The 5,625-nt window shown below is 40.4% G+C and overlaps 1 long non-coding RNA gene across 1 annotated transcript; it reads right to left on the reverse strand.

The window, feature by feature from the left end:
* Positions 1 to 1,081: 1,081 nt before the first annotated feature.
* On the reverse strand, positions 1,082 to 2,150 carry LOC127533246 (uncharacterized). The gene is made up of 2 exons (XR_007941030.1): positions 1,623 to 2,150; positions 1,082 to 1,412 (listed from the first exon to the last, which is right to left on the reverse strand). It is a non-coding gene; the product is annotated as an uncharacterized LOC127533246 (long non-coding RNA).
* Positions 2,151 to 5,625: the final 3,475 nt, after the last annotated feature.

Consider the following 5,625-nt stretch of genomic DNA (forward strand, 5'->3'; position numbering starts at 1 on the left):
TTTCTGTCTGGTTTTTATCTGCAGCTTCTTGAGCTGCTGAGGTTATTTGTGGAGCCCAGCAGGTGGCGCTGTTTGATGTTTTATGAGAGCCAAAGCCTTCACAGAGCAGTGTTCAGTCACCGAACGCTGCGTCTGTTTCCTCAGGTGGGTCTGACACGCATTAGTTCCTCCGTTTGGTGAATCAGGAGTTGATTCATGTCGCCCGGTTCGTCATGGCAACGAGAACAAGAAAAGTTCTCAGAGAGCTCAGTGCTCCACCAAGGCTGCTTATTCCTCAGTTTATGTATTCAGAAATTACGGCAACATAGAATCTGGCCATTTAACATAAATTTACCCACAAACTAAATGAATAAATAATTAGTTTTCATTGGTTTCACTGTTTTAGGACTAATCTTCCACTAGTTAGAATAAAGTGTGGTGCTGTACAAGTAGAATAAATAATTTTGCTGAGCACAGACGTGTGTTCTACATGTGTATGTTATGTACAGATACGGAATCACGTGACCTAAATATGTAGCAGCGGTGGGAGTTGATGGGACTCAGAAACACCCCCACAGTTTAATCAGTTGTTCCTTGGATCATTTCTGATGGATAAGTCCTGATAAGTCCTCAGAGGTGGATTTGTAGTAGGATCACATTCATGTGATCATTTAGTGTTCACTGTTGTCATGGTTACAGTGAGGACTTGCTGCTATCTAACAATGATGCAGAAATCTTTATCAAGTCCATGGATCCAGACTATAAGCCACATCACTGCCAGAATCTGATCACTGGGTCTTTGTGTCATTTCTGACCTTCAATGGAAATTTCATCCACATGCGTTGATCTGTTTTAGAGTAAAGCTGCTAACAGACAGACAAACGTACGTGGATCATCCCATAACTCTGCTGCGTGTCATGCCTGGAGCGGAGCGTGACATCAGCATTCTCACTGACAACTCCGGCTACTTGTTACCATGACTACGGTGGCCCAGAAGGCCAAACACAACAGAAAAGTACAACACACGAATGCAAAACTCACAACGGACATGACGACGGCCGTATTCAAAAGTTTCCGTTTTTCTGTTTTTTCCTTTTATTTATTTATTTATTTATTTATTTATTTCTCTTTATTTTTCCACATTTATTTATTTATTTCTCTTTATTTTTCCACATTTATTTATTTATTTCTCTTTATATTTCCACATTTATTTATTTATATTTTGATTTGGCACTCCTGTGACTCCATAGCTCAGCCAACCAAAACCAAACATTCAAATATCAGGCTGCTGACTACACCCTGAGATGTGCTGGGTCCAAGGTGGAGTTTCATTAGTGTAGTGGGAGGATGCTCTTGTCTTTGTCCAGATGCAGAGGCTGCTCACCAGCCTCAGTGGCTTCACTGGTCAGAAATAACCGACTTTGGCATTTCCTCTGGAAAACACACAACGCAAAATTATTTATGAACTATTCAGCTGTATTTATAAATGGGATGACAGCTTATAAAACAATAACTGTGAAAATAATCAGAATAATAGTAATGAATATTAACAGTATTATGAATTTTATTATTATTATGACAGGTAAAAAAAAATCACAGCCTTACAGAGGTGTGTGTTTGGTGTTGACATGATTCAGACTTACCTAAAAGTACCAGCACAACATAAGCAATAATTGTAAAAATTCTGATTGTTATTAGTTGTAGAAAAAAAAGACCACCTTAAAGAGGTGTGTCAGGTGTTAACATGGAGCTGACTAACTCCAGAAACAGCCAGAATGATCCTGTCCAACCGGTCCACTGCTGCTACCGCCAGAACATCATCCGTTTCACACACTTCTTGACACGACATCAGTCCCTGCATGTTTCCCACTAGTGGTTAGAGTCCCCTTAAAACGTTTCTGTCGTTTTTACAGTACAGTAAACCGTGGGCGTTAGAGCGTGCGTGTCTCTCGCTCTCTCTCTGTGTGTGTGTTAGCTATGTCCGTTAGCTACTGTTAGCTAGGTGTGTATATATGTGTGTGCTCGTGTGCGCGTGTTAGCTCCGTCAGTAAGTGTGCGAGCTAGGTGTGTTAGCTTCGTCCGTTAGCTGGGTCTGTTAGCTACATCTATTAGCTAGGTCTGTGTGTGTGTGTGGGTGTGTGTGTGTGTGTGTGTCTATGAAAAATGTTTAAGCTGAGTGAGATGAGAAAATAAATGAAATTTTTGTGACAAGAGCAGTGTGTTTTTTTACAGTATGTAATATTTTACAGCTGAATAATTTACAGTTTAAAAATAGTACAGTAATGCTTGTTACAGTAATCTCATGTTTGCTGTGACACAAAGTACAGTACCCTATTACTGTGATTACATTTACAGTAAGTTAATTATTACTGTAAATAAGACAGGTACTGTGATTATGTTTACAGTAAGCTTACTGTAAAACAAACTACAGCAACTTACTTGCCAATTGCTGCCAGTAAGTTACTGTATATTTTATGGTAAGCTTTTTAAAATGTAGGTGTGTGTCACCCAGCACTTTAAAACTGTAAAACAGACACTGTGTGCTACACATGTGACAAATACATCTGTAAAGTCCACACACACACATTTGCATACTGTCCTACATTTGTTGTGTAGTTTTGTAGTTTTCCATTCCATTGTACAGTATAGAGTACACTGTTGTTTCCCTTCAAAAATGCATTTCAAGCTACTTTCTGTACGTTTCTGGAACATTCTTAGGCTGTACGAGCACTATCTCTTGCTAAACAAGTAATGTTTACACCCGTGCAGCACCTTTAGCAGCAATAATAGTGACAATAAACCTCTACTTTAGTAAAGAAAACATTCTCCTTTATGTCGCTTTAACTGTCAAAAAGCTGTTCCGGTAAATCATTGACAATAAGCATTTCCAGGAAGACATTTTCATATGAGAGAGCTCGTAGTTTGCATTAAACACAGAGCACAATGAGGAATGATTCGGATAGCAGGCTGCCATGCAAGCTTTTCTGTGTTTGCTCTTGCCTTATTTTGTATGAACTACCAATGTCCTTGCAGGAGCACCTCGCCCACCACGATAAGGGAAATACCGGTTCTACAAGTGTGGGTCCAGCAGGTCAGGTGTTAATGTGACATAGAGGAGAAACTATGTGCTTTCCCTCACCGTGGGCATGAAGGGTTGTGTCAAAAACTGAAGATTGTGGTTCCTCTACTCACTTCAACAACAAGGTAGACGTGCTGCTGAGAGCGTGTCCCACCAGACATAAAGTCATTAGTAAGATTAAGATCATAGACATCCTTCACTATTATTACAAGTCACCATTGGCCCCGAGGTAATACTAATCCTGTGTGAGCAGAGCTTTAGGACGTCTTTCCATCTAATATCCTTTTGGGTTCTGCTCAAAGGTTTTTTCCTGTTAACAGGTGTTTTTCTGCCGCTGTCGCCTTTGGGCTTGCTCTAATGAGGCGTGACGCCTATAAAACAGAGAGCCGGTAACACGTGTCGGCACGTGTCCATGAAGGCTTTTCCTGTGTTCTCTGTGTAAACATTGGCATACTGGGGTAATGTAACACTTATGCAACATTACAGAGCGTGGGAAAATCAACCCGCACACACACACACACAAATATTCCCACACATTTACCTGACACACATTCCTTTCCAACCTCACTCCTCTGGATCAGCCTGGAGCTGACAGAGGGCATTAATCACAGAACAAAAGACTATGAATAGGAAGTGTAGATAAAGTCTGAATTTAGATTTTATCTTTTCCAGACAGCTGCTTTTAAACAGCTAACATCCACAACATCCAGCCTCCTGTTCATTAAAGTGTGAGTAGCAGAAGTACAGTCTGGGTGTGAAAAGTTTTCTAAACCTTATTTTCGGACAAAGTCACCGGCCTCTTCAACAATTCTACAATTGTCTAGTTTCATTTATCAGATGCTTTTATCCAAAGCGACGTCCATCTGAGAGCAGATAAAACACAATCAAAGGTGTAGTCAGGACAAACAACCTCTTAAATGTTTTATTTCATCAGATTTGACCAGTAATTCAAACATGTAGTGTTCACATCCTGGTGATCATTAAAATGCTCTCATTGTTCTCCCTCTTTCATTTGAAGTGGAATCTGTAAGGTCTTGTTAAGCCAAAATGTGTGTCCTGAGGTGTTTGACAAGCAGACCTAGAATCATTAAAACTAAAAAAGCTGTTGGACAGGTTCAGTTCATCTCATATTGGCAGCTTGCTGCTGCTGGCTGAGACAAAGTTCTTACAATCTCCCAGCAGACAACGTAATGCTTTGTGTAGTCAGTAAAAATCTCTGGACTCTTTCAACATTATTCACTTCAGACTCTGAAAACTTTCTGGACAATATTTTTCTGGAGACTCCAATATTTGATCCAGAGGGGATTTCTGACTTTCGACTCTGGATAGTTTAGTGACGAACATCCTTAGCTTTGACACAGCAAAGAGGTGGCTAAAATCTCTGTTTTTATTATTATTATCATTATTTATATTATTATTTACATCCTAAAAATACCTGAGATAAACTAAAACAAGTTATAAATAAATGCTGGTGCGGTGAATGAAGATAAATAAATGAAAACAGAATAAATAAGATTACTGCACTTGTGAAAGTGGTAGAAAGTGTCTGTGTTGATTTTGCTGATTGCGGTGGGGAAGAAAGTGTTCCTGAAGCTGACAGTTCTACATGTCAGCCTGAGGGTAGGAAGGAAATCCAGGGGCAGGGTGAGTGGAGTCCTTGGTGATCCTCAATGTCCTTGACAGAAAACGTTGTTCTGCCAGCTCCCTTACCGGTGGCAGACAGACCCCGATGATCTTCTCAGAAACCCTCACCACTCTCTTCGGTGCCTTTCAGTCAGAGCCACTGCTGAGGAGCTAACTCCAACCCTAACCCAACCATAACCCTAATCCAACTCAGCCCAGACCCAGGAATTTGGTGTGCTGAACTATTTCTATACTGCAGTTTATAGAATCCTGAAGGAGATGATCAGCAGCAGATCAGTGTGAGCCAGCAGGAGGGATTCTATCTGATATCATATCAGTCAGTCTGTTTCTTGTTCTGAATTGTCCTGCAGTAATTTAACTCTAAAACTAACACACAGTTTACTGTTAGTAAAGCTCTTGTCAGCAGTCAGTCAGCTTTGATTTCACACCTCAGCATAAAGCAAATAAACACAAAATCAACACAGAAAGCCAAGTTAAAGCCTGAGCAGAAAGGCTGAGACACACTTTGTTTGTTTCCATGGTTCTGTGCTGAATATTTCTGTTAGAATATGTTGAGGGACTTTAATGTCCTCCTGCAGCTAACTGTCCCGTTAACTCACCTCTAAATAAAAAAGGGTGGGGTTGTGGCATGCAAACGTGTAAAACCAGTTTGTTTACACTTCTTTGACTGTTTGATTTGGGCTCAGAGCAGTGTGTGCTCTGTCAGTATCTGTGATTTTACTCTGTTGTTGGTCAGTAAAGAGCCTCAGGTGACACATTCCTACCTGTTTGCCCTTCATTGTTGTTGTGTAGTGAACTGTGTTAGCTACCGTAGCAGAAGACACGAGGGGCATTATGGGTGCACACACCTCATTCTTCTGAATGAGCCACTCTTCGGATTTCTACACGGTTTCAAAATTAAAGAATATAAAAAGTAAAAAGGT

Source organism: Acanthochromis polyacanthus, chromosome 3 (assembly GCF_021347895.1).
Source record: "Acanthochromis polyacanthus isolate Apoly-LR-REF ecotype Palm Island chromosome 3, KAUST_Apoly_ChrSc, whole genome shotgun sequence".
Taxonomy (NCBI): domain Eukaryota; kingdom Metazoa; phylum Chordata; class Actinopteri; family Pomacentridae; genus Acanthochromis; species Acanthochromis polyacanthus.